The 23310-nt window shown below is 40.6% G+C and overlaps 1 protein-coding gene across 1 annotated transcript in view; it reads left to right on the top strand.

The window, feature by feature from the left end:
- The first annotated feature begins 3416 nt into the window (after positions 1–3416).
- Positions 3417–23310, top strand: part of LOC121954556 (C-terminal-binding protein 2-like) — an 80711-nt gene continuing 60817 nt past the window's right edge. Inside the window, exon 1 of the mRNA XM_088086278.1 lies at positions 3417–3758. The gene's annotated coding sequence lies outside the window, so the exon portion shown is untranslated. The remainder of the gene's footprint in view (positions 3759–23310) is intronic.

Below are 23310 nucleotides of genomic sequence, written 5' to 3'. Positions count from 1 at the left end.
ATCATGGCCTGTACACACGTATTACATCCACACTTTTGTTTGCTGCTCTGTTGCATACTTGGTAGTCATGTTTGTGTCAATACTGCTGTAGATATCACTCTCAGTGTCCTCACATAGGGAAAAGCAATGAGTGATCATGCAACACTTTGTCCAACTCCACATAAAATGGGTAGGTTGTAGAGCATCAGTGCGGAGTCATCAAAACAATCACCACATCCTGCATTGATGACGAGGTCATTGTTAGGAATGCATCAGCATTTAAATTAAAAACAATACAGGGTCAAATGCAAAGGAGGCTTGACTGACCGGATCACAATGCGTCTTGATCATTTATACTGTATTTAATGCTGTTGTCCGCTGCTTCTGACATGTAGGCGCCTGGTGTGCACCATACTGCCACAAAAATACCTCTGTACATTGGTGTTTGACACCGACATCCCTGACAAGGCCCAGTATTTGACGAGTGAGAACAGGCTGGTTCTACTGTTGCCTTGAACTGACACCAGAAGCAAACACTGGTTTTAGATTGAGCCATTTGCGTTTTTGTGTCTGCCACTGTAGTTCTCCTACATGCTTGGAACACAGGAGAAGTTTTAGTTCTGCGACCTCACCACTAGGTGCCACTAAATCCCACACACTGGACCTTTTAAAACTGCAACAATGAAGGATTTTAAAACAACTCTTACGTTCAAAATGACAATCAGAGGGGCAATCTGCAACATATGGTTTATAACTGTAGGAGACCAACATCTGTGTTATCATTGAATAATATCTTGCATTAGATTGTAGTGAGTTTAGAGGGAGATTTTAGAGAGTAAGTATAGTTGTGTTTGCTGTTTTATTAATTTGGGACAAAGGAATGCCTTCATTTACATCTAATTTTGTGTTACAGATAAAACCTCACAGCAGTGATTCAAACTGTTTCTTCTGCCTCTTCCTCCTCCAGTCATCCGTCCCCTCTGCTGCCATTGCAAACATATGCTTCGGTTGGTATCCCCCCTGTTGGCTGGTGTTGGTCTTTGAAGTGTTTGGGTTCATGCCCAGTAGTTACATTGTGCTGGAGACAAAATGACCACAGGGAAAAGATGCACTCAGGACAGGGCCAAGAGCCCCAGGCTTGGGACCACACACACATTTGCACACAGAGGGCACATGGTGCAGAAGCTACAGCAAGATACAGAATAGAAGTTATGTAAATGATTCATCCACTGCTAACGGTGAATTTCTTTGCTTTTGTGGAGAGCTCCATTCAAAGACTATGATTTGCTGGAAGTGTTTGAAAAGTATGTACTGACTGAAGTGACCAGGAAATCCAAAGATGCTCTCTGCCATCTGTGCTGTGTTATATATGGCTGGCAGTGCTGTGTGAATGAATGGAGGGTCTACAATTATTTCTACCGCTGAGACTGCAGCTAAAGAAAGGGAAAATATAGATTGCATGTTTTAAGCATGACATCAAGGCACAGCTGCAGTTGCTGCAATCTGCACCTGTGGCTCCAAGAGGACGAGTGAACTGAGTAAACATGCAGTTTAGCACTAAAGCTATCTATGTTGTGGATGCTGATTTGTTGCAGATTATATAAAGTAAGCCCCATAAACACATTTTTTTGTAAGGCGTCAGTGTAAGAATTGCTGTATGAAGATGGTGGACAATTAGCTAGCCCAGTCTTGAAAGCCTTATTAAAACCTGTTTTGAGTAATTTACAAATCACCAAGTGAAAATGGATTGCACCACTAATTACCTATAGTTATTTTAGAGACAAGTTGCTGCTAAATACTTGGACCCAGCTGGGTCCAATTTTGGAGGTAAGTTATTTTAGAGGTAAATTAGCGTATTATGAAATGATCAGCACATCTGAGTCAATACTTAATTAAAACAGGTCTAATGTAAGGAAAAGCTGGAACAAAGAAGTCATAAGGTGTTATGAAATTAATGTAGTGATTTTCTCTGAGCCCATATGAGCCTGATATGCCTAAGTATGTCACCACACACTTGTCAAAACTGCAACAGACTGCGTAGATATGTTGGACTGTTTTTACCTGGCAAGCTGTTTTGGCTCATGTTACCTCAAGTGGTCTTTTTTTAAATGACAAATTGTGTTTAATGTTTCACTTGTCATAGTCATTTGACAGATTGTTTGGTAACCTACTTAAACATGTGTTGCCGTTTACTGACTCTAAAACACAAATCTCTATGCAGACTTTACAAAAATAAAAAGTCATAGCTACGTATTTAGAGCATTGACAGTTAAGTTCAATGTATCGTTTGGCAACTAAAACAAAATTTGATTGTTACAGCTCATTGTGATACTGGAGTGACCCTCTGTTTAGCATTAGCTTAGGTGCCCTGGTTGATGCTTCAGATGTTTGTAGCAACCATAGACTGTGGGCTCATTAGCTAGTTTTAATGGTGCAGCTTAATTTAGTGGGCCTAACCCTATTATAATGCCATCTGTATCATATTTGATACACAACTTCCTGTGACCTTCATGTCATCCACATTAACAATAGTTCTGAAAAATCTGTTGTATGCAATTTTGACCTCATTGTTGAAAATGACCTCTTGTGACCTTTAGGATTATCACAGCTTCATGACACTTTACATTCAAAAACTAGAGACCTTAGGCTTTCAGACTCTGGCTTTCCTGATAAAGTCCTCTGACGAAAATATATAGCCCATCTTTGCCTTGATATGTTTTTCCCCCCACTGCAATGCACTAAAAATCTGATAAAAAGGTTCCTGTTTGGGCAAAATTGACAAAAAACACATGAAGTGTTCAGATTGCATTTTTTTTTCTAAAAAAGAAATTTTTTTTCTGGTCAAGTAATTACCATAAAAGCTTGACATATCAAATATGATAGCCTACAAAATGATTTACATGTGTGCAAATTATATATATGTGCGTGTGTATGTGTGTGAGGAAAAAAGCCCATTAACACATCAGTTTTAAATATATTTGATTTTTCTGGCTATTATTTCATGGTTCATGCCTCACAGGGCTAATTTAGAAGTTTGTTAGATATCTACACAAATAACCTGCGATAAAAACCAAAACAAACAAACAAAAGACAATAATATTATTATTATCAAATAACACTCAGTGTAGGCTACATACTGGTGTGTGACTAATGCAGAATAGACATAAACTATCTTTTACACTTTTTTTGCTGAAAATAATATTCAGATAAAATCCAGTTGCATCGGATTGGACGCTTCAAATCAGGTCATAAAACAAATACCGATGACTATCGAGCCGAAAATCACAAATCGCCTTTCTCGAAATTTCCCACTGTCCCATCTTCATCAACTGCAAGTAGTGTCTCGTGTGTGCTGTGTGCGCGCGCGCGCGCGCGGCTCCGCGTGAGTGTGTGTCTGTGTGTGCGCGAGGGAGAAGTGGGCAAAGGCTCCGCCTCACTCAAAAAGCGAGAGAAAAAAAAGGAAAAGCAAACTGATACACACCTCTCAATTCTGGCAGGAGGAAAAGAATAGGAGTGTTTATGAAGCGTATAAGTAAACAGCAGGATAACCAGGCACACCGAGAGCCGACGCTACTTCCCCCCGTAAAAACCGACACCAGGCACCGTTTCCCAGCGCCGGAGATTGTCCCGTTGCGTTCAGGATTAAGTTTTTATGTCATCTAAAGGTGGATCATTATCTAAATCCGAGATAACAAGCGAATTTGAAATGCGTAGCCTGCGATGCTATTTCTGGAGCCCCCAAAGCCGACGTTTGAACTCTCAGTAAACATCCAGTCGAGGTAGGATTCAAGATTATTGCAAAAGGTGGTGTAAAATATTTTAGTGTGTGCTCCACCGGGGTGTAGTTGTGAAAGCTATACTCGCGTCGCTGTCCATGTGTCCCTGCGCCATCAGCAAGGAGGGACAAGAGAGGGTGGGAGTAGACATTAGCCGATACACTTCATAGTGATTTGAGAATAGGCTTTATTAAGTTCCTAATGAGCTGGGCAGCGACGAGGTAATGGTGAACACATTAAAGACCCAATTCAGAGTGTTTGTAAATGCTCCTTTTCTCAAAATGCATTGAAAGACTTGGATGAAAAGTTTGGTTCAAGTGTGTTTCAATGCAACATTTCTTGCTAGCATGTGCACAAACTGTTTGAACTTCATTCTCATCTGGAGCCTACTAATTAATGAGTGCTTAATCAGTGAGCCAATCAGGCATCCATGCCAGCACTTGTACATTTTGAAACAGGAAGATAATGCTGCAATTTCATAGTTTTGACACACAGAGTGGTTCACAACTGTCCTTACTCTCCCTCTTTTTTTCTTTTTTTTTTTTACTGCATTTGGAGGCTCCAGTGGAAGAAAGATTCAAGTGGAGGAGGAGGAGGAGGGCGGCTCCATTGTCTGGCCAGTGAAGGGGTGGGGATTGAGGCTGTATGCAGATGTGCTGCTGGCAACGGACATCTGCTCTCCCCCTGTGGGCATTGTCACAACAGGCAGGAGAACTTAGAGTGGAGCCTGCCTGCAGAGAAAAGGCCTTTGTTAATGATATGCAGGCCTTGGCCAGCACTCTCTAAAGGCTAATGTTTGCATTTACGAAAACATGTGATCATCAGAGATTATCGGTTGCTGGTAATGCAACAGATTCTTAGTTTGGCTTTGCTTTACTGGGATTTCCTTTTCCCTACCTGCAGCACCACCCCTCCCTGTTTGCCTATCCCTCCCCTCATCTGCCGCCTTCAACTCCACTGGGGGTTGAACTTCCTCTCACGTCTTTGTGGCCTGCATGTTTTCAGATATGAAAGCTGGCCTCCCAAGGCAAACGCATCACAGGCAGCATCGCCATGTACATGGCAGCTCCTATCAGGCCTTTTGATTCATCGCCGTGGAGGAAAATGCCAAGAAAATGCGAAACCAGCGCTTTAATATTTATGATATCATGCATACGGATTGTGCTTGATGGTAGCGATCAGTGTTGACATGTGTGTGTGTGTGTGTGAGTGCGTGTGTTTGTATTGGAAATCAGGAGTCTCATTTGCCTCAACAGATATTCCCTGGTGGCTGGTGGGAGTCGGTGTGCTGTGATTACGAACATGATTTGTGCTTGTAGAGAGCACTGTTGTACATGGCTGATCTGCTGTTCAACATGCTTGTGTAGGGACTCATTTGTGTGTTTCTGCTGTATTGTAACACGCCGGATAGCGGAGAGGCAAGCTGGGGGAGCGAGTGCACTGATGCAGGGAGAGCTGATGGTTTTTGAAAGCACAGGTGCTGTCTCTCACTTTTGCTCACCACTTGCTTATTTGGCATGTGTATCTTTTTTTTATTGGATGTAGAATTCATGATGTTTGCTCTGTGTTCTTGCATTGCTGCCATATTTTTGTTGACATGATTACTTTCTAAAGATGAAAGCAACAGAATCTAAATCGTGCATTGACTGCCTGTTTTTGAAGTCACAGAAGCAAAGCAATTACAATTGGTTAATCATATTCTCGGAGCCTAATACTCCATTTAACACAGTAATTTGGACGCTGCTGAAATAGCTCTTGTGAACTCTTCTGAGAATTCCCATAATGGCCAGGCCACTAACGGCTTCTAAAAGTTCCCATAGGAGTTGGTCTGAGAGGATTTTACTGTCATGTGATTGTGCTATGCATTGTGGAGAGGAGGTAATGGGTGTGAAATTACACTGTGCCATCTGCAAGGGCCCGCAAATGTACAGCCTGATGTCACTCAGACATACTGCTTTGCACAGTGAGAGGAGGATTTAGGATTTATACCATGTCTTTTTTTATGCTGTGGCAATCAGTCTTTTCTTAAGTAATTCTTAGTTTTTGCTTTTCTCATTGTTGTTGCATTAAGCTATAGCCAATTAGACAGTTTAACATTTTTCATAGTTTCATGATTGAATTGTGAAAGATTGTTCTGCTACAAGAAGTTCCTGCTGAATTTCTGTCGCACAGATCTTAAAAGTTAATTCTCAGACAGTATTAAGACTTTGATGTTGAAAAGAAAGATTGCTCTGTGAAGTACTTAGTAAATTGAGAACTCTGTGCTTCAGAGGCATTTACAACAATGAGTGAGCAGTTGTACTTTGCTTATTCTTTGAGCAACTGTTGTACCGCATCTCATGCCGCCTGGTAATAGTTTTGTCTCAAAGAACAGACATTTTGCTGTGTGTTTGGTGTAATTGGTGCACTCTGCAAATTTTCAGCACCTGTTTCTTGCTTGTTTTAACTTGCTCTGTTGTGTCTTCATTGCTTCTGAGTCAGTTTTTTTTTGTGGTTGTGAAGGATAGTTTTGGGGGAGTGGATGAATACTGTGTGCATGCACTTTGGTGTGCCGCTGATAGGAAGAAATGGATACATCCTCAGGAGTTCTCTCTTAAGTGCAGCTCAAGTCATTTTTCATGTTCTCACAGCAGCTTCTCTCCAGCTTTCTCCTGCCACATTGGCATCCTACATGCTGGTTCATAAGCACTGCCAATCCAAAATAATGTAGTTAATAGTCATTCCCAGTTCAGCTGGCAGAGTGGCCAGAAAACAAGAAAATTATAGTCCACTGATGCATTTGAAAGCATTAAGATTTTTAATTGAGATAATCAAACATAAAACTGCAGAATCATAACCTCGCGTTGTTGCCAAGACTAGAATTAAATCCAAAGTGATAAACTGAATAAGTTGCACTGCTGCTTGTATTAGATTTCCATTATTGTGTGTATTGTGTCTGACCACTGCTGCACATCATGACTCTTGTCTGTGTGTCTGTAATGGCTGGGAGTGTTGGAGCTATAGTGCTGCAGCTTGGCTAGAAAATTAAGACCAAGCTTTGATCTTAATTCTTTGAGATCTTTGATGATTTTTTCTCTTTGAGTAAAAACTCACATTGACATGTCATTAAAGACAGCAAATATTGATTTCTTTTTCAAAATTTATAAGGTATGTTTTGATCACGTGTTGCCTGTCCAGCTTTTCAAATCAACAGATATTCAATTTACAATGTTGTTTAACAGTGTAAAGCAGCAAACATTTGAAACTAGTGAATGTTTCAAATGTTTGATCATAAAAAATGGCTTTTAATGAACTTATTGGTAATTGACTATTTCGTTTCAATTCATTGACAGATTGTGTCAGCTACTGAATATAATGCCATTGTTCAGATGCTAGTTAGCCAGTTAAGACATTAACAGCACAACTAGGTGATGAAAGAACAAAGCATATTTACCATGCACTACCAAACAATTACACAAACAGTTACAAACCATTTCTGCTGAAGAGCTCAGTGGCTAAAAAAATGATCTTCCTCAATATCAAGTTTGTTTTGATTTCACGCCTCTGGGCTTGACTTCAGTTTTTTGGTTTCCCTCTTTAATTTCTCTTTTTGTGCATTTAGCCGCACTACGTGAACAGAGTGTTTTAAGTCGCTGATGGTCCCTGCCGGGTCTGATGCCGATTCAACAAGCTGATTTGGCCGAATAAAAAAAGCCGACAGTTGCCAACTAGCACTTGTGGTGCAGGACCAAGCCCCTCAGAGCAGTGCTGGGCTTTGAAGCCAGTTTTACTGGTCAGACGTGGAATCATACTGTCTGGTTGCGTCATGTGATGCCACAGGGCCCATGGAGACTTTAATTCCATACACTACCATTGTGAAAGAGACATCTGTAAATCAGTGGTACATTGTCTTTTGAGCGTCACACAGCCCCCACTAAATGATTCGTTTCACAAACAGGATTTGATCTATTTGCTTTGATAACACTTTGAAACTCTGGAAGATGATTAAATCATTTATTCTCATTCAAGTTTTGGAGTTATGAACCATAAATTAGCCACCTGTCCACACTCAGCTGCACTTGCTCTATGGACGCCATAATGCAAAAGATCCGGGTAATTTCATACCCCAGAAATAGAGCTTTTTTGGCTTCACGAACCACTGAGCAACTTTCATAGCAATGAACAAGGGCCCGCATCCAACGCTTACAGTATCCTGGTCTCTTTTTACATCTGTGTATGGGACACACCACAAAAACTATGGCAACAGAGGCTCACTGATGGCCCGAGATTGACCAGTGGCTGTTGCCTTGGTGTGTCAGGGCCCATACACACTGGCTGACTGTCACTCAGTCATGGCTTATTGGGACACATGAAGAGCTATCCTTAATGTTACTGGGAACACCTGTGCTAAAAGGTCTGCCCCGAAAAGGGACCAGTCATTAAATGACCGTAGCCTGAGTGTGGATACAGTATGTTGTGGATGCATAAATGTGCATTTCTCTAAATTATTAACTCATTATATTATTGGAGGAAAGTGCTTGGCGGCAATGGAGGATGTTTACTGTTCCATGTATTTATGACCATGGGAGTTTGCTCACACCACTTGGCTGTCTAATAGCCTCCCACCTGGTGTAAACCATCACACTGGACTCCCTGCTCCTCCTTAATGACTGGCTATTTTCCTCCAAAGAAGTCCTAATTGCTCTCAACTGCATGCATGGACATTATGCCAGCGATAGATGGAACAGGGAGGGGGTGGGGGGGTATGAGGATGGATGAAGGGGCGTAGTTTGCAGATCTAATAGGGATGTAATACACTGTCTTTCCAACATGGAAAAGCGTGTGTGTGTTTGCCAGCAGAGAAGGAAAAAAAAAAAGAGTTGATCTTCTCCCACTCACCTCCCCTTCCTTCTCTTGGCATAGCCAGAGCTTTAAACACCTGCCATTAACTTTCATGCAAACCACAGAGGATTAGGAATGAATAGTGGCACCGTCTTCCAACTATGTGTGCGTGTACATGTGTGCTCGCGTGTGTGTGCCTGCGTGTCACTTTTGCAGAAACTAGCAGAGACAAAGCACCATCTGCACGCAGCAGGCTGTCCTGACTGCCTGCTCCTCTCACTGGGGCAGAGAAGAGGCTTTCTGTGAGCATTGTTATGAAACCGACTCTGCTGCTGCTGCTGTTGCTGCTACGCTGGTTGTTAATGCTGACAGCTAATAATGTCCTCCTGGATGACTGTGCCTTGCTGGAGCTAGAGTGGAGAGACAGAGACTAATGAAGAGAGGCAGGAAGTGAAGGAGAGAGAAAGGCAAGAACAGATAGAGAGGAAGATACCAGTGGGGCGTGCAGCTTTCTCTCTCTCAGTCCGAGCTGGTGAAGTTTCCTGAAGAGGATTACACACATATACACACAGACTGAAAGCGCAGGCATATGTATTGTGTTTTATTTCCTCTTTTTTTTTTTTGTTCCTTCCTTCCTACTCGCTCACTCCTGTCTCAGCGTCTCAGGAGGGAGGTGGGCATGAGGAGGAGGAGGAGGAGGAGGAGGAGGAGGTGGAAGGGGTCCATTGTGTCTCAGCAGAGCCCCTATTCCAGTCCAGCTGACATAGACTTGTGTCAGGAGGATCCATCCTGCTGATGTTAGGCAAGCTGTAAAGTGAAAGAGATGTCTAAAATGCTGAAGTGGGCCCTGGCCAGTGGAGAGATGGCTCTGTTTGTTTGCCATTCTGCTGAGCACCACTTCACAGAGAAAACTTTTCAGCCCAAATTTGCTGACGGGGAGAAAGGGGTAGAAGAAAGAGTTGGAGTTGGGGGTTTTGGGAGTCACTTGTGGGCACACAGAGCTTTGCCCATTGTGGGTCTTTGACATTGACATTTGGACATGGTGAAGGGGAGAAAAGAGTTAAAAGCTTACTTTTTTTTTCAGCTGTCTCTTACCACACAAACTGTTTTGCCACTCCTCACAATTCTCAGAGACAGCAGTCATTGAACCTTCCAACCACATGAATATGCATGATAAGTCCGCTTTTCTTCTCTGCCCTCTGAGCTGTATTTTTTTCCCACCCAGAGACCTGTCGTGTTGTGTTTGATTGGCCCTGACATTTGAAAAGGTCCTTGAATGAAAAAAAAAAAGTTGTTTATGACAACTGGAGAACTCTCCTTGCAGCAGAGTAAAAATGGCATTTTGAAAGGAGCACAGCTCCTGCATATTTAAATGCTAATGGCTCTGTGAATGTGCAGGCTAATAGGATGTTTCAATCTGGAGTAGTGCAGTATGTACACTTTCAGTATGCAGGCACACTGTCTGAGTGCTACTTCTAATAGCTCTGGAAGGTGCATCAGCTCATTTTATTAACTGATTATGTGGAGCCTGAAGTTTTTTTTTTCTCAAATAAATGATCACTTCCTTTTTTATGGCAACACTGAGATTATCTCAACACAGAAGCACAAAGAATGGACTTATATTTGGAAAAAAAACCCTCTGGGAAATCTTGTTTTTTGAAATTCTGACATCTGTGGTGTATTATCGCAATGGTTATGATGCAGATAAAGTTTAACAGCTTGTTTTACAAGCTGGCTGATGCTGTGTGACAGGGCAAGGCTGCTAGTCTTAGACGTGGCCCCTGGGTCTCTGGCCAGGCAGCCCTGTAGTGAGGCGTCGGGTCTTTGGTTTATTATGAGCTGTTTTGTTAGCAGTAGCCAGCCACAAGTGCCACACATCTCCCTGGACTTTGACCTGCTTGAAGTATTTGTCCTCATAGTCCTGCTTGCTTTCTAGCTTTTACATTGTGTGGACACAAGACAATTGCTGAAGTCATTAGACAAGAATTTATATCGAATGCGAGCCTGTTGTCTCACGTTTGACTCAAAACATCGATGTGGCAAGCTCTATATAAAAAGTGTCACTGCAATTAATGTTGGTTTATTCAATATTAGCCCTTAATTGATAGTTATAGAGTGACTTTTATTTGATAGTGGAGAACCTCAGTGAATGAGGGTTTAGGGAGTTGGGGTTGATGTGTCAAAGGTCCTGGTTGATTTCTAATTCTTATGTCATGCTTATAAGATATCATGTAATCACAGAACATTAAAATCCAGATTAAATGGCATTGAGACTGTATCAGGTTTAAGTTTTGTGAAATAGTATGCGGGCAGGACAGATAATTCCACGTGGGATGTAATAGTTGTGCAAATCTGATTGGAAGTTGTCCTCATACTGTACATGGAGCATATTTGCTGCCTACATCTCGTGTAAGTGGCTGGTTGATAATGTAAAATTATTTATTCCTTATGTTTTAACAACAAAACCATGTCTAGTAAGCTAAGTTAGTTATTTGTAAGTTAGCCTAAAAGTTCTTACTTTCAAAGTAAAACCCTGTCACCGTACAACGTTGGAGCGTTACTTTCTTTGAGTAGTTTAGCTGTGTCAAGGAGAGAGAGACAAAGCCCAGTGTATCCATATAGTTGCTGTGGTACTTCACTGTAAAATGCCTTGTACATGATCTGGAGCTGTCACAGATACCACTTTCCTCAAGTCAATAAATTCCAGCCAGCGGGGCTGTCACTATGATATTTTGAGAAAACAGAATATGATGATTTAGGTGGAGACCACCCAAATACACACCAACATACCATACTGTTGCTAGCTTAATTAATCTAAACTCTGTGCTGCAGATTGATTAATGGGTGAATTTCATATTATTGGTTTAAATTTGTTGGTACAAATTTCCGTAAACACATGTTATTATTCTTTGAAAGTAGGAAAACATGATTGGATTTTAATATAAGAATAGAGGAAGACATTGATTTGTTGTAAAAAAAAAAAATTTTAGCAAATATTGTTAAATAAGTGCAAAAAATATGATGGGGGATGTCATCTGAAAGAGTTCAAATGGGGGGGGGGGGGGTATTTTGGGCCCATTAAGTGCAGCCAGCAGATATCTGAGCCATAGCTTCTTTGGCTACCAGTAATTTTGGCTAAACGTCAGAAGCACAGAATATGTGTATGAATGCAGATATTTGAAGAAAAAAATAGCTAACTTGTTAGATGATCGATTCCAAAATTATCTGATTCAAACGTCCATTAGGAAGGATTTAGTGGCATCTACATTGCAGACTTAAAACTCTTGTGTGAAGCGTGCTGGAGAAATATGCAAAAGATGCAATGATGTGAATGATCGTATCTGAAGCCAGTGTTTGATTATTTCATTCTGGACTACTGTGGAAAAACATGACCGAGTCTGTGTCTATGTAGAAATGGCTGTCTCCAAGGTAATGAAAACACAACGATTCTTATTTTCAAGTAAACTAATGAAAACCACGATTTGAATATTTTATACCACTTCTGCCTGTAGATGACCCTGAATCCTACATATCGGCCCTTTAAGGGGAATGAAAACTCTCTGAGCTAGAAAGCTTGCCAGCTGTCAGTTAGTAGCAATGTAATTAAATAGAGAAGGTTGAAAGATAGACGGTGCAACACAGCTGTTAAGCAACAATAGCTTCCTACATTTTGGGCTCTCAATTGTCTATTCCCTCAAAAGTAAGACGGCCTGCTATTGTGAATTTGTGTGTCAAAGTTTACCGAAGTTGAACTTGACATGAAATCTTTTTTGTGTTGATTTACTGCCCCTGCAAGTAAGAATCCACAGATAGTGGCGATTAATATTGGAGTGAATTGATTTCACTGTGACATTTGGCTGTTTTTAATGCTGGTTTGACTGGGCCCTTGGGCCAATAGAATAAACCAACCTTTATTTTTAAATGCCATAAGTTTATCCTTGCAGTGCAGGTTAAAACTGCCTACATACATATCACGCTTTCATGCATCTAACAGCCTCTTTGCCTGCATAAATACTGGCAGGAGTCCAAAACAGGGAAATCTGGCAAATGTCCATGAAACCATTTGACTCCTAAACCACACCGTTAAGTGAGAGGCTGCACTTCCCATTGATTTAAATGAGCAGTGGACATCAGCATGTTCACTGCTACAGAGCATCAGACACACTCGTTCATGCTTACACAATGTCGCACAAAAGCAGTTATCTACTTGTTGCTGTATGGGGAGCGAAACAGGATGAGCTGTCATCCTCACATCACTCATCTGTGGTGAAAAGTGGCATATTATCTCCTCGTTGCTTGCAATCATGGAAGTGTTGACAAAGTGAGTGTCGGAGCTGAGCGATGGAGTCTTATCGCCTCAGCTATCTCCATTATGAATATGGATATCACCAATGTTTGGCGAGCCCGAGGCTAATTCTTTGATTCTTGGCTGCTGAGAAGCTCAGTGGGATGGTTGGCTTTTCAACTCGTCAGCTTGTTCGCACAAAGACATGTTTGATTTTCACCCGTATGGAGATGTTTGATTCCTGATCCTGAACAAAAAGGATTTACTGTGGGTTAATGTTTCACTGAGCCCGAGAGAAGCCACAGACTCCCAGTCCCTCCCACTCAGTCCTCTGTGAATACTCCCCTCGGGACTCTGTGTGAGGTTAGAAATAGGTGTCCCTGGGGTTTTCAGACAGCTTTACCGAATGCTATTTTGAGGGGAAAAAATACACGTGTATGCTGCAATTTTTCTTATTCTTTATATCTGACATATCAAGCAGAGACATGACTCTCTATAATAAACATTCACAAACAGGATTTTGTTCCCAGACTAAAAGAGAAAGCTGCTCTTCATTTATAGCTCCCAACATCTTTTGACCTAAGGTGAACATTTTTTTCCAATAATGAAGTTTTGTGCCATCAGGAGATAGGGGAGTGCATTAGTACGATAACAGAGCCACAGTTCATTGCTATTGCCTTGTCAGGGATTTTGCTGATGCACCAGGTCTATGTTTCACCTACAGCAATACTGAACTTGCTGTTCAAAAAAGCAGCATAGCCAAATTTGAATATGAAGAAGTCCTATTATTTGGATCAGACATGCAGTCAATGCAGCACTGCTGGAGAGATCTTTTTTTGTCGTAAAATTGATGTACCAAGGGAAATATGAATTCCATGCACCAGTCACTTTATGCTGCTATTGGTAATATTCCACTTTTTTCTTGTTATGGGGTTTGTTTTTTGTTTTAATCTTGTCTCGAATGTGCCATGAGAAAAGTTTTTCATTTCGCTGCACACAGCAAGCTGAAGAGATGATAAACTTAAACAGAGGTTATATGTTTTGTGCTCTTCTCAGCCTCAGGGGAAGTTTGAACTGCTGAAATATTTCAAATGACTCAAAGCTTTTGTTCCACTTTTCAACCACTTGTCCACGTCTTTTCTCCCTTGGTTAAACCTCATCCCTGACCTTTCTCTTTCTCCTTTTTTGTCTACTGCTAAGCTCCCTTTCCCTTATTTTCCTCTGAATATCAGTTGTGCATCCTAATCCGTCTGTGCCCTTATCTTGTCTCTTTTCTCCCTCAGTTTCATCACTGTGTGCTCTTGCTCACAGGTGGCTGAGGGATGTGCTGGCTTGCTTTGTTTCTTCTGTTTGGTATCTATTGAATACCAGCTGCTGTCCTTGGTCACAGAAGCATGCCAGTGTAAGAAATCTGCCTGATACAAGTGTCCATATAAAAAAGCAAGCAAACGCACACATACCTGCACACAGCCATAGAGCAAAACACACATACACAATGATAAAGTGGCTTTCATTATAAGCTATTAACTTACTAAGGAGGCTGCAAAAGAGACCACCACACGCATGGTACTTGTCAGAGTTGCAAAATCTGTCATTGAAAAGAGGTCTTTTCATGTTGACTGACACAAAATGTTCTTTGCAGTTAGCTGCAACTATAAGCCTCGTAAACGAGCACTGCCTTGTACGATGGTTTGCTGCACACAGTCGCTATCTCTTGCTTCTCATTCTTGAGTCTTTCATGCTGGGCAGAGTTTCTCAGAGCCCCCCCAACCTCCCCTCCCTGAAGGCTGGATGCGGCCAGACACCCACCTTGGCCCCAGTTCCCAGCCGACACGTCTGTGTTTTTTGGTGTCCGTCTGTATATATGAGTGTGTGTGTGTTTGTGTGTGTGTGGGCAGCAGCGTTCAGCGGTGTTCTCACAGCCCAGCTGAGACTGACAGATGGAATCATTTCACACAGAGACAGAAAGGCAGGATACAGGAAACCAGGGTGTGTTTAATAGTCCTGGCGCTGCTGTGGTTGGTAATAATCTAGGTCAGTGGTGTTCAGCTCAAGGCGAGTCAGCCTCTGGGGCAAGCTTGGCCTTTCTTCAACCCCATTTACTCAACTAACTTGCAGTCTACTTACCTTACATGTAGGTTGCTTTTGAAGGACCTGACAAAATGTTTACGTTGTGTAGCGTTGGCAGATTACAGCTGTACCTGGTTCAGCTGGTCCTTTTGCAATCGGAGCTCAGAGGCTCCTCGTAGCAGCATGGCTGACACCATCGAAGCCCCAAATACATTCCAAGATGTCCAGCTCACAGTTTAGTGAGCTAAAAGGTTTATTTTTGTTCTAGTAATCAATATAAACAAGGGCTGTCAAATCATCAATTCTTATTAATCACATTTTTTAAAGTATGTTTTAAATTCCTTTATTTTGCATTTCAAAACAATTAACGAGTCCATATTGACGAGGTGAAGCAATTCTTATCAGATTGTCTTGATTAGGAATCAAATGACATCAAAAAACTGCATGTGACTAGCACAAAGTGAGTGTGTCTGTAAAGGGAAGACTCAAATACCCAAAAAACCCATTTTCACTTAGATATCTTGAGGTCAGAGGTCAAGGGACCCTGTGAGAAGGGCATGCTGTTCTTTTCATTGCTATCTTTTAGCCTAACTTTACAGTGTTATTTGGCCCTCTGCCTGACAAGCTATGTACGGACCTTAATCGCATCGCAATGAACGTGTTCTCACTGACAGCCCTAATTTAAACCAATCCTTTCTCTGTAAAATGAAATCATACATGGTACATATATTGGTGAATTTAAACAGTATTTTATTGAGACAAAGTTTGGCTGCTTATGTTCAGGCAAACTGAGTAAGACAACTAAAAAACATGTTTTTCAATATAAACAGTTGTCTATTCCTCAAACAGAGGTATTGATAAAAATACCAAATACCATTTGTAAGAGTACTGAAACTCAGTTTTTGTATTGGCACTAGTACTGAAAACAAATGATCCCTCCAGGTGCACCTCGCACTACTGAATTTATTCCACACATGCCAAGACAAGACTTCTAATTAGACAGTTTTAGATTAAACAGACTGTTTTTTCATTTATATGGTGTTTCAAAACAATAGAATCTTTGTTTAACAAGCCATTTCAGCCTAAACCAATATATGCAGGCCAACCCTGCCCAAATTAAAGATACAAAGTGCACTTGGTGAAACCCTCAGCAGTTTCTCACCCTTTGTGCAAGCCACATGGACAGACATGTTAGAACAAAAGAAAAATGATTTTGTCATTGTTCTGTGACACAAATACAAGCTGCATCTGTGAACTTTTACATGCCATCAAATTCGATTTATTTAAATTATGGGTCATTGATATGACCGAGGGCCCAGGCAGCTGTCATAGTGAGAATAACATTTCTTTATCATGAATTACCTCCTTCTAGAAATGTGAAATTGGGCACCAAATCTCATTCCTGATATGAGCGTTTGCACTCACAGCTCACAGTCTCTACAGCTAATTTGCAGTTTAATTGCTTTTACAGTCGTTGCATATGCATCAGGTGCTCCGTCAGTAATTGATAGGGAAAGACAGATCATCAAGTTCAACAATTAAAACTTGCACCCGCCAACCTCAATACACAAAAATGTACAAGTGTATTTAATTAGACTAAAACAATTCTGAGGGGATTTCGTGGAAATGATTCACAATTATATATTGCGTTTTCTCACTAATGTACCTGATGAGCAATATTCAAGTAGATTTTGCAGATCACTGTTGACGGTGATTAGATCATCACATGGAAAATAGGGTATTTGTGATTATCTTCCTTCTCCTCATATTTGTCTTTACAAACCACCATTTTGCTCTTCAGACCCAGAAGTAGTTTTGACAGTCTCTCCCTGTTAATCATGGTCTGAGTTGCTCTGGAAATCCCAAATTTACTCCTTAAATGAGAGTGTGGAATCTCTGTTCTCAATCAACCATTGGTTGAGGGAGTTTTTAAGAGATTGGATCTCTTCCAACACATTCATTTTATTTTTCATTAATTCATTTTTGAAGGAAGAATTTTCAGGTCCATCTCCCAGAGGCGTAATTATTCCACAGCCCTAAAATAACATTTTTGTCACTTTTCTTTGCTCTTTCTGTGGGGTTTCTATCTTGTTGTAGCTAAAGGGTTTTCAACATTTCACTCTGGAGAGATGCAAAAAATCAGTGAACATGGCTTAGATATTTTGAGTGAATGGATCTAAACTGTTTTGACTTGGGCTAAATGATAGGGTGTCTGTTCTCTGCTTTGATCTTGTGTCAATTAGCTGTTAGCCAAGAAATAGGGAGGAACTAAAGAGCCGAGAAAGACGGGCTGAGGTGGCAAAGAATCCAGCTGAGTGTATCTTCACACAGGCTGTAGACTAAAGTGTTTCACTGGTGAGACTTTAATTCATTAACTAAAATTTGCTTTGTGTTGACCGATACATTGTTTACCATTTTGGAGCAAGATGCGGCACCAATCATAGAGGCTCTTCTATCTGGTGTTATCCAATAATAAAAATTTCCACTCAATTCCACCAATTAATCTTTAAGTAACTTGCACTCACATTGTGATGCAAATTCGCACATTACTGTGGTTACAAAATTATAAGCTTAAATGTATATGTTTGCTCTGGTCATCGCCAAAAAGTAGTAGAGCTGAAACTATTAGTTTCACCATTGATTAATAGGCTAACTACTTTATTCCATTAATCATTTAGTCTATCAAATGTTAGAAATAAGTGAAAAATGCCTGTAAGACTTTCCTAGTGTCCATGACGATGATTTCAAATCTCTGTCCAAAACTCAAACATATTCAGATTACAATGATATGAAACTAAAAAGAGAAGCTAGAACCAGATACTCGGCATTTTTGCTTAAAACATGACTAAGTCAGTTGATTATGAAAAATATTTTGCTGATTAGTTTTTTTAACAATTGAGTAATCGATTATTCCACTGATCTTTTCAGGTCTCATTTAGCATCTTAATTCCCACTATCATCAACAATTCAAATCAATCAAATGAGATCACTAGAAAGCGGACTGAGACAAATCTTTTAGTTCTTTAGTCACCACCAAAGCTCAGTTTGCAGCTGTTGCATCGGCCTAAACCAAACCAACTGGGCAAACATAATAGTTTGTTTAAACCAAACCAAACAGATTACATGTGAAAGCACCGTTAGGGTTGAATTCACAAAAAATGGATCGGGCCAATGATAGTACCATGACCTGCGGATCACTGGCAACTGCTACCTGCTCATCTCACGGTGCAGTTCACTAAAGATATTGTGTTAATGACAAGCCCATAAAGTTTTGCAGCTGGGTGCAGTTCTCCCTTTTTTTGCATCTGATTGCAATCATACACGTGGCAACCTGTATTCACCAATGATTTTGGTCTCAGTGAAATCATGAAGTGATATTCTCCGTGGCATGCCAGGCATGATGATGCCTTTGCCTTGCCACAATCACTGCTGCCATGATCACTGGAAAGTCTGGGCATGGCACCTTTTTATCAATGTGCTTCAGTTACCACCAACTCTCTGAAGACGCAAGTAATTTCACCACCTGCATGTGGTTATTAGCTCTGATCTTTGTGAATTGGACTGTGTTTGGAATGAGGCTCAACTGCATAGAAAGGGGGCAATTTCTCATCAAATGTATGCATATTATCGAATTTAAAAAAGTGCAAGTAGCACAGGTGAATCAAGATACTAGGGCTGCATTTTTACCTTTTGTGTGTGCTTTGAGAATTACACAGTATCTTTTTCCCATACTTTTGCCGCACAATCCTTGTATGAATTTTCCCCTGAGTTTCCATAACGTGATTAAGGTATGCTATTTTTTATCTCATTAGGAGGCAAATTGGCCCTTTTGTTTTGTAGATTTTATATCAGAGGAAGAGACACTAGGGTGTCATCTCATGTTTGCTGTATTTCTACTGCATCTATGAAAACATATCAGTTAACCAACGTGGCGTACGTCCTTCTTAGCAGTAATCATCAAAAGGTATCAATATGTATATTATATTATCATGTCTAGCATTTGTCACAGAGAAGTTTGGTCCCAGAATGACCTTGAAGAGAAGCTCAGTTTTCACAAATGTATTGCTTTTATGTGTATGGCTGCTGTGTTGTTGCAGTTGATCACTCATTACTGGTCTTTGTCCCTCCAGAGAAAAAAGGTCTGAGGTCAATACATTCAACAGGAAAGTGTAGAAGACAGATTTATTATCACAATAAAAGCATCTTAGGTACAGCCTTTTTTATGTCAGGTGAAGTACTAGAGGTTTTGATGTGATTGCTTGTGTGTGCACATGGGCTTTTACATGCATGTGTGAATGAACATGAGTAAATTCAGTATCTAGCCGATCATGTAAAGGAGAAAAAAACCAACATAATATTTAGAGACATGCTTACATTGCTTTTTATTTAATTTAAATGACTCTGTATTGTTCTCAGTCTTCAGTGTTGTGAAAAAATGAATAGCCAATTATTCCTGTGGAGATTTCATGCTAGACTTTGTTTTAGTTCATTAGATGTAAGGAGCTGGAGAGAGGAGGAATGCAGGCCATGCCGAAAGCCTCGCTGGGTTAGGCTAACAGGCTGCTGTGCACAATAATGTCACCATTATGTGTTTCCTGGGTGACTTAAACGAATAGGCATTATTACAAAATTGTGCATTAGCCCAAGTCAGCAGTTAGTGCTGCTGCAGTCTCATTTCGTTTAGAGTTGAGAGGAGAGAAAGATGGCGAGAATGAGGGAGGAGGAGGGAGGGAAGGGGGAGGATGGGAAAATGGTTCAGAGAAAAGGCAACGTAAAGGAGAAATGGGGAATGAAAAGGACGCTATCTGCCAGAGGCTGACAGGACATGCAAAAGAAAGTAAAAGGATACACGGAGAGGCACAGATGGACTGACAGACTTGAGGGGATAGTGATGATGATGGAGAGGTAGAATGAGGGGAACTGTAATTGTCAGTAACTGGTGTATTTAGACAGGGAGGGTTGGGGAAAGAAAAAGGCTGGCAGGGAAGAGGAAGGTGTAAATCAGCGGTCTGAGCGACAGCTTTACGTGCCCCTCGGAGCCCCAACTATCCGATTAATGAGAGAAGAGAAACCTTAACCACCTTCCCCTCTCTGCTGCTTCTTTTTCTGCTATCTTGCACTTTCAGGGACATAAATCATAGACTCTTAAGCAGTCACTTTGGAAGCTGCTACACAGTTCTTCCTCAAAATGTTGACTGTGATGTACGCCTGTCCAATGACGTGCTGCATTAATGAGATTTCACTGCAGTTTGTGTCCATTGAACCACATTCATTCCAGCTGTTGAAGGAATATGTTGATATTATGGGAAATGTGCTTATTTGCTTTCTTGCCAAGAGTTAGATGGGAAGATCGACATGGCTCTCATGATTATTGTCACTAAATATGAAGGTGGAGCTAGCAGCTGGTTAGCTTGACTTTGCATAAAAACTGGAAACAGCTTACCTTACTCTGTCAAAAGTAGGGCTGCTCAAATATGGCAAAATCATAATCACAATTACATCACTGACCTAGGCTTCCACTCTGTTTTGTCTCGTTCCGACACAATTGGGCGATGCTGTAAATAAAATGTTAACAGCTATCTTGAGAGCTCAGCCTCAAAACATAATGAAAGCTCAACAGACTGCACCTGCAGCAGTCGCAGCGGCACGTCACCTTTACAAAGTCACTAGAGGGTATGAAAAACAGCTAAATCTAGCAAAGAAGCCGCCAAGTTGGCAACACTGAAGGCATCGCTGTGAAGGAAAAGGGAGATTTAACACAAGACAGAACAAGAGCGTCATTACGAAACAGATTGAGGAAAAATAACTGTTTTATGTCGATAATCTTGTTTTTGAATTTCAGAATTTGTAGTTAAAAGATCTACTTTGATTATTCACCCAGCCTCAGTCCAAAGGTAAAAACATCTGCCTGTTAGCACCTCGAAAGCTCATTTAAAAGAACATCATAAGTTTCTTCAGTAGTGTAAAAATAGCAAGTTGTCATTTTACATACAAGTTATGTGCCAGACTATTTTATGATCTGTTGACTTTTTTCTTTATCGCAAAAAAACAAGAATTTTTTTTCCTCTGCATAAATATATTGTGTTAAATGTTGAGCCAAACCACTTTTTTTTCAGTTCAAAGGCAATATATATGGATATTTAGTGATGTTGTTGATTGATTCCAGTCCAACTCTTGTCAGTTGAGTGCAAAATATTAAAATTCTACATTATTTTATAAGTATGTATAGTGACTACATAGTAACTACATTTATACAGGTACTCCATTCATGCAGACGTGTACCTGGCAGAATGACCTACTCCACATTTATAAAGGTAGTAGTTCATTGTTATTTAATTTTTTTACTTCACAGAATAACCTACTCTGCAGTTATAAAGGTAGTAGTCCAAAACTAAAAAAAAAAACAAAGAAAGTTGTAAACATTGCTATTTAAAGAAGCCTCTGTCAAAGAACTTGGTGTCAAAATTTGAGAGCTATGACAAACTTTTTCAGCTCGTTATGTGTGCTGAAAGAGACTGTTGCAACTGTCCCTAGTCTCCCTTATTGTTAGTGCCTTGAAACAGCGCAGTGGAGCAGAGCGCACCGTCAGATGCAAGCGGATCTGGATGTCTGTGATGAAGGTTGGCGTTTTCTCTTCCTCTGTATGATCATTATGACCGCCTGTGGCCAAAATTGGTAAAAATGATCAGGACAACGTCTAACACCAATGCTCTTCAGACTGGAGGAAATTTCTCAGAGAAAAAGTGTGTTGGTTTGTAGGAAGTGGTGATGTTTTTTTTCCTTCCTCTGCTTCTAATCTGTGACAGCGCTGCGATGAACAACTGCAGTCATTGCATTTAAAAAAAACTGATGATGAAGATGTGGAATGATTACGTTGTGTTAGATTTTGCAGACATTGACTATTTTAAGTGGTGGCGGACCGGAAATTGGCAATGGCGACTGCCTTCAAAATTATTATGCAAGAAAACCCTGCTCCCCGCCCTGCCCATTTTTGACCCAAAAGTGGGAAGTTTACTCTTTAATCATCTTCTATGTTGTTATGTCTTTATTCTGATCTCAAGCACATAGGTACCTGTTTTTATTGATATAACAGAAGTGCATATTTAACGCAAAAAGTGGGGACGATTCCCTCAAAGGTATGATCTGTGAAGTTTAAGGTTGCACCTCTGAACAAAGATATTCTAACAGTAAAATATGAAAAAGAGTAAAAAACTTATTTCCAGTTCATCTAAAGGGTACCAGGTTTCCCTGCAGCGAAATTTTTGTCTACAAACCGCTTCTTGCAAGGCTCAGTCCCTTTTGTGTGTGTGTGTGTTAGTGGTCATCAAGTTCACATAGTTAAACTAGGTCGCTGAGGTCAAGCGCTGGAAGCTTGGCTGATCTATAAAAAGACAGAGTAAGACGTTCTTTTTTTCAAGATGAAAACTCCCCCTTGTAGTGAAGGCCTCCACAGATATTTCAGTTGAGCACGTGTTATGACAAAGTCAAAGATGTAGCTTTACTTCATTCTGTGCCTTTTCACCTTTAGCCAAACCCACAGGTTTCTTAATCTGGCAAGAGGGCTCCTCTGAGAGATGGCCTAAGTCAGAAAAAGACCTCTTTCACTTTCTCTTCCCTCCCTCTGTGTCTTCTGTACTATTACCAACCTAAACAAGATCTCCTGGGCTGCCTGCCTTGTTATGTGCTTTTCATCACAAAAGGAGTAGAAAAGAATGAGCCTGAGTAAAAGAGATGTAACACAAAGGGCTGAAAGAGAGATATGTTTCTGAAGTGTAAAACTGGCTCTTTCTGCTTGTGAAATTTCTTGATGCACAGGGTGTCAGATGAAGAACTACTGTATGAATTCATAACCTTGTGGAGTGATGCAACAGCTGCAACAATGCAATGTAACGCCTGGCACGGCACACGCATTTTTTTGTTTGGCAAATTGCTGAAAATTTTACTTCTGTTTGTGTCTCTGTGAGACAGTGGACGAGAGAAGCTGTGATCGCACATCTGTGGTGTACATCTGCCACATTTCACAAGCATTACAAAGCTCTTGACTTTAAACTCAACTCTGTATCAATAATTTACACATAAAAAGAGCTTTATTTTAGATAATCATGTGAGTGGCATTTAAATTATTTGTTGAAATTGACACCTAAGTCAAAGCTTTACAGGGCAACTTCACGCTTCTGCAGCCAAAACATGCAACTGTGTGAAAACTGTGAATTTTTAGAAAGCTTGAAGGGCTTCATTAGCCAGAAATCTTGCAGTATCACATGAATAACTGTCACACTCCTCAGACAAGAATGATTTGTTTTTAGTGGATGTTGCTCGTGGGGAAAATATTTTGGTAGCATGTTTTCAACCATCACTGGAGAGTTGAGCATTCTCACT

The sequence above is a fragment of the Plectropomus leopardus genome, chromosome 13, assembly GCF_026936395.1.
Source record: "Plectropomus leopardus strain MGB_pleo_1.0 chromosome 13, ASM2693639v1, whole genome shotgun sequence".
In the NCBI taxonomy this organism is placed as follows: domain Eukaryota; kingdom Metazoa; phylum Chordata; class Actinopteri; order Perciformes; family Serranidae; genus Plectropomus; species Plectropomus leopardus.
This window is presented reverse-complemented; position numbering and strand designations above follow the sequence as displayed.